Genomic DNA, 12510 nt, shown 5'->3' on the forward strand with positions numbered 1-12510 from the left:
AAGGAGCTTAAGAATGAAATTAGGTGAGTCAGAAGGGGTCATGAGAAGGCCTTGGCAGACAAGATTAAAGAAAACCCCAAGGCATTCTACAAGAATGTGAAGAGCAAGAGGATAAGATGTAAGAGAATTGGACCAATCAAGTGCGACAGTGGAAAAATGTGTGTGGAATTGGAGGAGATAGCAGAAGTACTTAATGAATACTTTGCTTCAGTATTCACTACAGAAAAGGATCTTGGCGATTGTAAGGATGACTTACAGTGGATTGAAAAGCTTGAGCATATAGACATTAAGGAAGAGGATGTGTTGGAGCTGTTGGAAAACATCAAGTTGGATAAGTCTCCAGGACCGAATGAAATGTACCTCAGGCTACTGTGGGAGGCAAGGGAGGAGATTGCTGAGCCTCTGGCGATGACCTTTGCATCATCAATGGGGATGGGGCAGGTTCCAGAGGATTGGAGGGTTGCAGATGTTGTTTCCTTATTCAAGAAAGGGAGTAGAGATAGCCCTGGAAATTACAGGCCAGTGAGTCTTACTTCAGTGGTTGGTAAGTCGATGGAAAAAGTCCTGAGAGGCAGGATTTATGAACATTTGGAGAGGCACAATATGATTAGGAGTAGTTAGCATAACTTTATCAAAGGCAGGTCGTGCCTTACGAGCCTGATTGAAATTTTTGAGGATGTGACTAAACACGTTGATGAAGGTAGAGCAGTGGATGTAGTGTATGTGGATTTCAGCAAGGCATTTGATAAGGTACCTCATGCAAGACTTACTGAGAATGTAAGGAGGCATGGGATCCAAGGGGACCTTGCTTTGTGGTTCAGAACTGGCTTGCTTGCACAAGGCAAAGAGTGGTTGTAGATAGGTCATATTCTGCATGGAGGTCAGTGACCAGTGGTGTGCCTCAGGGATCTGTTCTGGGACCCCTTCTCTTCATGATTTTTATAAATGACCTGGATGAGGAAGCAGAGAAATGGGTTAGTAAATTTGCTGATGACACAAAGGTTGGGGTGTTGTGGATAGTGTGGAGGGCTGTCCGAGATTACAGCGGGACATCAATAGGATGCAAAACTGGGCTGAGAAGTGGCAGATGGGGTTCAACCCAGATAAGTGTGAGGTGGTTCATTTCAGTCGGTCAAATATGATGGCAGAATATAGTATTAATGATAAGACTCTTGACAGTGTTGGAGGATCAGAGGGATCTTGGGGTCCGAGTCCATAGGACACTCAAGCCACTGCGCAGTTTGACTCTGTGGTAAAGAAGGCATACAGTGTCTTGGCATTCATCAGCCATGGGATTGAGTTTAAGAGCCAAGGGGTAATGTTACAGCTATATAGGACTCTGGTCAGACCCCTCTTGGAGTACTGTGCTTAGTTCTGGTCACCTCACTGCAGGAAGTGAAAACTATAGAAAGGGTGTAGAGGAGATTTACAGGGATGTTGCCTGGATTGGGGAGCATGTCATATGAGAATAGGTTGAGTGAACTTGGCCTTTTCTCCTTGGAGCGACGAAGGATGAGAGGTGACCTGATAGACCTGATAGTATAAGATGATAGAGGCATTGATTATGTGGATAGCCAGAGGCTTTTTCCCAGGTCTGAAATGGCTATCACAAGAGGACACAGTTTTAAGTTGTTTGGAAGTAGGTACAGAGGAGATGTCAGGGGTAAGGTTTTTACACAGAGAGTGCTGAGTGTGTGGAATGGGCTGCCAGTGATTGTGGTGGAGGTGGATATAATAAGGTCTTTTAAGAGGTTCCTGGATAGGTACTTGGAGTTTAGAAAAATAGAGGACTGTGGGTAACCCTAGGTAATTTCTAAAGTAGGTATATGTTCAGCACAGCATTGTGGGCTGAAAGGGCCTGTATTGTGCTGTAGTTTTCCTATGTTTCTAGAAGTTTCTTCAGATATAGAGTAAAAGAGAGGCAGGAGCAGATATCGGACTACTGGAAAATGTTGCTGGAACAGTAGTAATGGGGGACAAGGAAATGGCGGATGCGCTGAATAAGTATGAAGCTTCAATCTTCACTGTGGAAGACACTAGCAGTATGCCAGAAGTGTGTGAAGTTGACATTACTAGAGAGAACGTTTTTGAGAAACTGAAAGCTCTGAAAGTAGACAAATCATCTGGACCAGATGGTATGCACCCCAGGGTTATGAAAGAAATGGCTGAAGAGATTGTGGAGGCATTAATAATGATTTTTCAAGAATCAATTAATGCTGGCGTGGTTCCAGAAGACTGGAAAATTGCAAATGTCACTCCACTCTTCAAGAAGAGTGAGAAGCAGAAAAAAGAAAATTATAGGGCAGTTACTCTAACCGGAGTGATTGGGAAGATGTTGGAGTCGAATATTAAGGCTATGGTTTCGGGATACTTGGAGGCACATGATAAAATAGGCCATAGTCAACTTGGTTTCCTTCAGAGAAAATCTTGCCTGACAAATCATATACACTGGAATTTAGAAGGATGAGAAAGGATCTGATAGAAACATATAAGATTATTAAGGGATTGGACACGTTGGAGGCAGGAAGCATGTTCTCGCTGATGGGTGAGTCCAGAACTAGAGGCCACAGTTTAAGAATAAGGGGTAGGCCATTTAGAACATAGATGAGGAAAAACTTTTTCACCCAGAGAATGGTGGATATGTGGAACACTCTGGCCCAGAAGGCAGTGGAGGCCAAGTTTCTGGATGCTTTCAAGAGAGAGTTAGATAGAGCTCTTACAGATAGCGGGGTCAAGGGATATGGGGAGAGGGCAGGAACAAGGTACTGATTGTGTATGATCAGCCATGATCACAGTGAATGGCAGTGCTGGCTAGAAGGGCCGAATGGCCTACCCCTGCACCTACTGTCTATTGTCTATAAATCTGTTGGAATTCTTTGAAGAAGTAACAAAGAAGATAGACAAAGGAGAATCAGTGGATGATGTGTTCTTGGATTTTCAGAAGGCCTTTGACAAGGTGCCACACATGAGGCTGCTTAGCCCATGGAAAGATACTAGCATGGATAGAACATTGGCTGATTGGCAGGAGGCAAAGAATGGGAATAAACGGAGCTTTTTCTGATTGACTGCTGGTGACTAGTGGTGTTGAGACTGCTTATGTCAATAATTTGGTTGTCAGAATTGATGGCTTTGTGGCCGAGTTTGTGAATGATGCAGAGAGGTGGAGGGGCGGGTAGTTTTGAGGAAGTAGAGAGGCTACAGGAGATAGACAGATTAAGTGAATGAACAAAGAACTGGTAGATGGAATACTGTGTCGGGAAGTGTACGGTCATGCACTTTGGTAGAAGAAATAAAAGCGTAGGCTATTTTCTAAGTGGAGAGGAAATCAAAAATCTGAGACACAAAGGGACTTGGGAGTCCTTGTGCAAGGATTCCAAAAGGTTAATTTGCAGGTTGAGTTGATGGTGAGGAATGCAGATGCGATGTTAGCATTCATTTCGAGAGGACTAGAATTTAAAAGCAAGGATGTAATGTTGCGGCTTTATGAAGCACTAGTGAGACTTCACTTGGTGTATTGTGAGCAGTTTATCTAAGAAAGGATGTGCTGACATTGGACAAGGTTCAAAGGAGGTTCACGAAAATGATTCCGGAATTGAAAGGCTTGATGTATGATGGCTCTGGGCCTGTATTCACAGGAATTCAGAAGACTGAGGGCTGAACTCATTGAAACCTATCGAATGTTGAAAGGTCTCGACAGAGTGGATGTGGAGAGGATGTTAACAATGGTGGGGGAGTCTAAGACCGGAGGACACAGCCTCAGAATAGAGGGGCATCCTTTTTAGAATAGATATGAGGAGGAATTTCTTTAGCCAGAGAATGATGAATCTGAGGAATTTGTTGCCGCTAGCAGCTGTTGAGGCCAAGTCATTGGGTATATTTAAGGCAGAGGTTGATAGGTTCTTGATTAGTCAGGACATGGGGAGAAGGCAGAAGATTGGAGCTGAGAGGGAAATGGATCAGCCAAATGGCCTAAATCTGCTTCTCTACCTTATGGTCAGGCAGCACCTGTGGAAATGAATGAACAGTTGACTGGAGAAAGCCTGAAGCATTGACTGTTTATTCAGTTTCATAGATGCTGCCTGACCTGCTGAGTTCCTCCAGTTTTTAGTGTGTATTACCTGACCCACTGAGTATCTCTGGCAACATTTTTTTATGGCAAGACTACTTCACTCAAATAATCTGTAAAGTGTCAAAATGTCCTGCCTAGGGTTAAACTTGCACTCGTCGTAATTTTTGGACCTTTTTTTTATCATCAGTATTTATCATGTCATCTGTTGTGCCGATATTCTCTTTACTTTTGTCACTTGAGCTGATAAAATGGATTTGCTTTCTCGGGGCCACTTTATGAAACCCCTCTCCATCTTGTACATAAAATAAAATGCTGTTCATCAAACAAGCAATTTCATAATGAATATTAAATAATACTGCTTAAAGACTTAATGCGGGGATTATAGTGAGTAATTAAATCAAGAGCTTTAGTTTTAATGTCCTAGTAATTTAGTTGTTTAAACAAAATTCCCACTGCAAATTATTTGTAGCATGTACTTCAAATTAGCATAAAAAACAACTTGGGAATGATCAGGAGTGAAGTAACTCAGGCGCATTGATATTTGAACTGAATAGGATAGTAGAACTGTTCAATGTGCAGGAAGGACATTCTACCCATTGTGCCTGTGTCTCGCCTGGCAAGAAAGGCCATTCCAGGAATTCTCGTGTGCCATAATTACGGCTATTTTTAGGAAAGGAGGCCCAGTTCTTGAAAATGGTTATAATAATGACATGTTAAGAACTTCTGCCATATCCATTCTGTTCCAAGAGCTCCTTGCAGAATTATAGTGTAGATTCTGTCCATAATACTCTGCAATGGATGCAATAATCTATACAATATATCTAATAAAAAATCGAAAGTAGTATCACCCACTACATAACCTTTCTGACCTCCCTGAAGTATTTTATGCTGTCAATCAAAATAAATTGTAGGAATCAATCTAACATTTGGTAGCAGTCAAATTATTTGATATCTGGTACACAAAGATGCTAACAAATGGTCCACGGCAGGCCACATTGCAATTAAGACTGGAGTTGCACGAGGCTGTCTTTGCACCTATCCTTTTTTAAACTTGTTTGGTGCAGTACTGTATCTCACTTCCCACTGGAATGGAGCTAATCCACAGGAAGAAATTGATTGACTCCAGTGCAGATGCAGATTCACTTATATATATTAGAGATTATTGTTACTTATAGATTTTTATTATGTATTGCACTGCACTGCTGGCACAAATCAAGAAATTTCATGATGTATGCCAGTGATATTAAACCTGATTCTGAGATTCTTTCCAAGAAATAGAACCTCCTGCTATTTCTGGCAATAGCATAATTTTAAGTGATTGGATGAAAGTATAGGGGTCGGATAGTATAGTCAGAGGTAGGTTCTTTTACACAGAGAGTGGTGGGTGCATGAATCACACTGCCAGGGGTGGTGGTAGAGGCAGATTGATAGTGGAAGAGACATACAAGAGACTCTTAGTTAGGCAGAACCAAGAACACCTCTGCTTCGGTTATCAAAATACAGCACACAGTTTACACCTAATTGCGTGCATATTGAGAACCTGAGGCAACGTCCACACTAGACTGGATAATTTTGAAAACACCAGTTTCACGTAAAAATGATAGGAGTCCACACCAAGCATTTTTGAAAATACCTCCGTCCACATTAAAACGGGTATTTGGGCGAATCTCCTCCTACTGGGCATGCGCAGGACACATCTACCGAAAACAAGTGACTTGTTTGGTGTCGAATCTCGTTGTGAAAGACTTGGTGCTTGTTTGTCCAGTTACAGACTAGAAAAACTTAATTGCCAAATGACAGGCAGCTGTTCTTTCTTGCGCAGGAGGACTTAAAACTTAAAAAAATCAAATACTGAAGCATATGGAGGCAACCGACAGGGAGTTCATGGACAGTGTGACCCGGCTGACAATGGACATTGAAAAACTGACTAACTCTGTTGCATTAATAAAGCACCTTATTAAATGTATAAAACATGTCTGTATCAGTGTTATCTTGTATTTCCATACAATGTTACATTAGGCTGTTACACATCTATTGTCAGAGAAGTACTTGCATAGATAGGTAAACCACCTTCATACAAGCAAGGACAGAAAACAGGGCAAAGTGACCATACTTACTTATTCAGTAAGTTATGGGTCAAAGTATTTGGTGAGTACATTTCTAACTCTTCTGGCTTCTGTCTCGTTGCCGTCTGTTCTGAAATTGTTAGGTTGCGTTCAGGAAAACAATGAAATGGTGCGTTGCTGTCACCATCTGTTCCGGCACGTCATGACAGCATTTTTAGTTTTCTCCGTTTACCCCGTCCACACTGCTGTGCCCAATCTGGCATTTTCAAATTTATACACCCTGGAGGGCGTTTTAGATAAGCTCCGTTTTCAGGGGAAGAAAATGTTGTTTCAGTGTGGACAGAGGGTCAAAACGAAGAGAAGAAGCTTCGGTTATGGATTCATCCGGTCTAGTGTGGACATAGCCTGAGTTCCAGGTCAGTGTGTAAGGAGATGAGCCTGGGAAGACAAAAGACTTCTACCAACCTGTTCTCTCTGTACAACATGCTGCTCCCCTTCCTGACGATCCAGGTCCATGGCTTAGACCTTGAAAAAACATGGACTGCTTTCTATATTTTTAAGACAGAAGTAAGGTGTTGATAAAACTTCACCACCTTCTTGTTTACACCAGCACACCATTGTCCGAGAATTTAAAAATTGATTAGCTTTATTTGTCACATGCATATTGAAGCATACAGTGCATTGCATTATTTGCATCAAGAATGTGCTGGGGGCAGCCCACAAATGTCACCATGCTTCCAGCACCAGCATAATTGCCCGCAACTTTCAAACCCTAACTCATATACCTTGGGATTGTGGAAGGCAAATAGAGCATTCCGAGGAAATCCCACACGGAGGAAGCTGAAGGTCAAGGTCTCAAACTTGATACAAAGCTCATCATCATCCAGTTAGTTGTAGTGCTCACTATCCTGTGTATGAGAAATAGGTAATCTCAGGTAGGTACCTCCAAGCACAAACCAACACAATATCTGTAAATCCTACCAATCCATTGATAGAATATGTTAACCCAATGAGCATGCTGTTCTAGGTCAATACCACCTGCATTGAGACAATGATCACAAATGCTCAACCAGTGCTAATGGTTGCGAGCAGTATGTCTGCGTATTTCCACACTCCTGTTCAGCTGCTTTGAAATCTGTCATGGCACAAGATTTCCAGGGAAACAAAGTGCTTCGAGTGTGTACTCAAAACCTCTCTGAAAATTACTACATTCGCATTCACTCGTGGGAATGCTTGGGCCATGACTGCTCAAAGGAACCCCCATGAGACCATGGGGACCTACAGTATTGTGTACAGGCTTTGTTGCTGTATGCCAGGAAAGACATTATTAAGATGAAAGGTGCCCAGAAATTTTATGAAAATGTTGCCATGATTTGAGGTCTTGAGTTATAGGGAGAAGCTGAGCAGGTTAGGATTTTATTCATTGGAAACTGAGGGGCGACCTTACAGAGGTGTATAAAATCATAGGGTAAATGTAGCTGTTTCTTCTCTTCCCCCCCCCCCAATAAAAAGGAAACAAAAATTAGATGGCATTTAAGATGAGAGAGGGTAAATTTAAAAGGGAACTGAGGGACAACATCTCAGAGAGTGGTGTTTATATGGAATGAACTGCTAGAGAAGATGATAGAGGCTTGTACAATAACAATATTTAAAAGATATTTCGATAGGTACAAGATATAGAAAAGGCTTAGAAGGATGTGGGCCAAACATGGGCAAATGGGACTGCCTTATATGGGCATTTTGGTTAGTGTGGGTGAGTTGGACTGACAGGCCTGTTTCTGTGCTATATGTATGAGTATTTGATGGCTCTGGACAGTACTCGCTGGAATTCAGAAGAATAAGAGAAGATCTCATTGAGACCTACCAATTGCTAAAAGGCGTGGATACAGTGGACATAGGGAGGATTTTTCAATAGTGGGGGAATCTAGGACCAGAGGGCATGGCCTCAGAATAAAAGGACATCACTTTAGGACAGAGACTAGGAGGAATTTGTTTAGCCAGAGATGGTGAATCTGTGGAATTCATTTCCACATAATGCTGTAAAGATCAAGTCATTAGGTATATTGAAAGCAGAAATTGATAGGTTCTGGTTTAACAAGGTCAAAGATTAAGGGGAGAAAGCAGGAGAATGGGGTTGAGTGGGAAAATAAATCAGCCATGATTGAATGATCCTGATAAAGGGTCTGGGCACAAAATGTCAACTGCTTATTCCTCTCCATAGATATTGCCTGACCTGCTGAGTTCCTTCAGCATTCTCTGTTTGTTGCTCTGGATTCCCAGCCTGTGCAGATTCTCTTGTGTTTATGATCAAATGCTAAAGTGGTAGAGCAGACCCAATGGGCTAAATGGTCTAATTCTGCTCCTAATTCTTATAGTCTCATGGACACTATGATGGGAGTACATGGAAGTCAAGAGTGAAAGACAGGAGTGAACAACATATCCAAAGCACGTCCACCATCTACACTGTAAACACCCTGACCCCCACAGTTTCCACATACTGGCAGAGCTTACAAATCCTTTATAGGGTACAGAACTGGTGCTGAAGCCTGAGGGATTGCCTCAGAGAATTAATAGATTAATAGATTGTGGACACTCAGGTCTTTGAGGGATTCTTCAAAATCTTGCATGCCTTTTCCGTACAAGTTTCTGTTCAACCTTCACCTTCACCTTCTAAAACTTGCCATTGAAACTTCCACTGCCCTGTTGAGCTGCCTTTAAAAAGAAATAATATTCCAAATAAGCTGCTGGTGAAGAAGCTGCACAGAGTGCGTCAAGATTACGTAAATCTCAGTTGGAGGAAAGTTAGAGGGCAGAGGTTAACCAGTCCAGAATATAAAGAGACAATTCACTGTCCTTTCAAAGTGGCTCATTCTGACCTTTTATATTTTCCTTCTAAATTCCCTGTGTTCAATTATGCTGAAAATTGGCAATATAAGCAAGTCATGTTACCACAACATGCTCTCTAGTGGAGGCTCCAGTGACAGAAGAATATCATTGCAGAGTGAAAACTTTATTTTGACCATTTTTGGTGCCAATTATTGCATTGGTGATTGCAGAATCAGAATCAGGTTTATCATCACTGACAAAAATTGTGAAATCTGTTGTTCTGTGACAGCAGTACAGTGGAAGTCAAAGTTACTGTAAGTTATAATAAATGCAAAAGAGGAATAGCAAGTAAGTGCTCATGGGTTCATAGACTGTTCAGAAATCTGATGACAGAAGGGAAAAATCTATTCCTAAAACGTTGAGTTTGGTTTTGAACAAAAGAAGGGTACATACTGGATACCGAGGGTCCTTAATGAGCATTCTGATGCCATCACAGTCTAGTACGGAGGTGCCAATGCACAGGATTGTAGAAAGCTGCAGAGGGTTGTAAAGTCAGCCATGGGCACGAGCCTCCCCACCATTGAAGACCTCTGCAGAAGGCAATGCCTCAAGAGGGCAGCCTCCTTCATTAAGGACCCTCACCATCTGCAATATGCCACCTTCTTATTAGTACCATCAGGGAGGAGGTACAGAAGAATGAAGACATGCACAATGTTTTAGGGACAGCTTCATCCACTATCAGATACACACACACATACATTTTAAGCTTCCTTTAATTATTAATTTTATTAAAATTTGAAATGTGCTTTGGCTGTTGAGGCAAAATTGCTTTGGTAGAGATTACTTCTGTGTTGAAGGGAGAGTAGAAATCTGGTCTAAACTTTGCAAGGATGAGGAAGATAGAGCCACAACAGGGGGGCAGCTCTGTCTGGTGCCCACGCTGTGTGAGCAGGCTGCTGTTCTTCTTGTGATACAAGCTAAGCCAATCTGGAAGCAATGAGCCGAAGCAGATATGCTGCTCAGAAAAGGAAGGGCATACGCCTGAGTCATGGCAGGCAGAGAGGACAAGATTACTTTCAGGGTCTGCCTGACGTTGCATTAAGCTTCCTCGCTCTTCTCAAATGTCCTTAGCTGACTGTCACTAGATTTGGCGGACTGCTTTGTTGAGCATATCCCACTACAAGCAGGATTTCCCGATGACTAACCATTTTAATTCCAATCCCCATTTCCATTCCAACATGGTGTTCCACAGCCTTCGTTACTTTCACGATGAGGCCATTTTCAGGTTGGAGGAGAAATACCTCGTATTCCATCTGGATAACCTCCAGCCTGACTGCATGAACATTGATTTCTCTCACTTCCAGCAATTTCTTCCCCTCCCCCTTCTCACTTTTTCCATTCCCCATTCTGGCTCCCCGCTTAACTCTTCTCTTCTCCTCACCTGTCTATAACTTCCCCCGGTACCCCTCCTCCTTCCCTTTCACCCATGGTCCACTTTATCCTCTTCCCCCACCCCCAGCCACCAACCTACCCCCTCACCTGGCTTCACCTATCATGTTCCAACTTGTTACAATAGGTGCATTTAATGTCAGAGAAATTTATACAATATACATCCTGAAATTCTTCTTCTTCACAAACATCCACGGAAACAGAGGAGTGCCCAAAGGAATCGATGACAGATAAATGTTAGGACCCCAAGGCCCCCCCCCAACCCCCCACCCATGCACAAGCACCAGCAAAAAAGCATCAGTGCACCCCACCAAGTACTCAAGCGTGCAGGAAAGCATCAATAAAGACACAAGCTTGCAGTACCCCAAAGAGTACTTGTTCAACCGGCATTCAACATACCACAAGCTCTCTCTCTCTCCCTAATAAGGGAGAAGGAGGTGTCTCTGTTTCACAGCGAGAGGGAAGACATTATAAAACAACTGGCCGATTTATGGTGTTAAAAGTCTGTTGCATCGTTTTTTCTGAGCTTTGTGCCTCTAGTTTCACAGCCAACAGCAAGCCTGCTTCTTACGATCTTCCTTGCTGTCCCATGATGCACCAGTCGGTGACAGCGATACCAGTCTTGAATCAGCCCATCTGCAGAGCCACGAAAATCCGGCACCCTGAAAGCATACTAGCCTTCCAGGCCCCGTCCTTGGCATATCGAAAAGCAGCCGGTCGTGAGGCCCTGAGAGCGGGTCCCATTCCTGCAAAGAACCGAAGTCAGCGTGTAACTCCAGGTCAGGGTCTTCAAAAGAACCTTGAAAAGGAAAAAAGAGATATCAAAGACAGAAATAAAGCTTGTACTCCTTCCTCTTCGAGCATCTTCTTATTCTGGCTTCTCCCACCTTCCTTTCCAGCCCTGATGAAGGGTCTCGGCCCGAAATGTTGACTGTTTACTGTCCTCCATAGATGCTGCCTGACCTGCTGAGTTCCTTCAGCATTTTGTGTGTGTTTGATCACCTTCAAGGTGGAGGAGCAACCCCTTACATTCCGACTGGATTGTCCCCAAACTGATGGCATGAATATCGATTTCTTCTCCTGATAATTTTTTTCCCATCTCCTCCCCTCCTCCTCTATTCCCTACTTTGGCCTTTCACCTCTTCTTACCTGCCTATCACTTCCCATGGATCCCTCCTCCTTCCCTTTCTCCTATGGTCCACTCCGCTGTCCTATCAGATTCTTTCTTCTCCACCCTATACCTTTCCCACCCACCTGGCTTCACCTATCTCCTTCTAGCTATCTTCTTACCCCTCTCCACAGCTTTTTATTCTGGCATCTTCCCCCTTCCTTTTCAGTCTTGTTGAAGGGTCTTGGACAGAAACATCGGCTATTTATTTCTATAGGATCTGCGTGACCCGAGTTCCTCTAGCATTTTGTGTGTGATGAGGGCTGATTTTGCACGCTCTCAGGGATGGCCACACTTCTCTCCGTAGCTCCATAGCACCCCTCTCCGAAGACAGTCCCGGCTGCTGTGCTCCATGCCTGCTAATATGATGAACTGATAAACCAGGCTTTGGGCCTACTCCGGGGTTCGGTTCGGAGAACTCACTGTTGGCTCAGAATGCTGTTGTTCGCTTCAATTATTTGCGTGATGTGCTTTTTATCTCCTTGCACATCGAGTGTTGGTCTTTTATTTTTATTGTTTTTTTAAATTGGTTTATTTTGGGATTCTTTCTTTGTGGCTATCTGTGAAAAACCCTATCTCAAGGTTGTATAATTTAGACATTCTTTAATAACAAACGAGTCTTGAATCTTGTCTCTCGACCTGTGGCTGGTTCCAGTTAATCAGTCTAGCTGTTCTCTGAAGTGTTAATCTCCTGTGTCACACACACAAAATGCTGGAGGAACTCAGCAGGTCAGGCAGCATCAAAGGAGAGGAATAAGCAGTCGACATTTCGGGCTGGGACCCCTCTCTCTGTTCTGTATTCATGACTCCTTTATTCATCCGTCTCCCCTCTCTGTGTGATTTTTCTTTTCTCCTTAATGCCAAAGGAGGCGTCTTCGACATTGGTTCCACAACAGATTAATCGAATCAGTAAAGAGACTAAGGATCACGTA

Source organism: Hypanus sabinus, chromosome 21 (genome assembly GCF_030144855.1).
Source record: "Hypanus sabinus isolate sHypSab1 chromosome 21, sHypSab1.hap1, whole genome shotgun sequence".
NCBI lineage: Eukaryota > Metazoa > Chordata > Chondrichthyes > Myliobatiformes > Dasyatidae > Hypanus > Hypanus sabinus.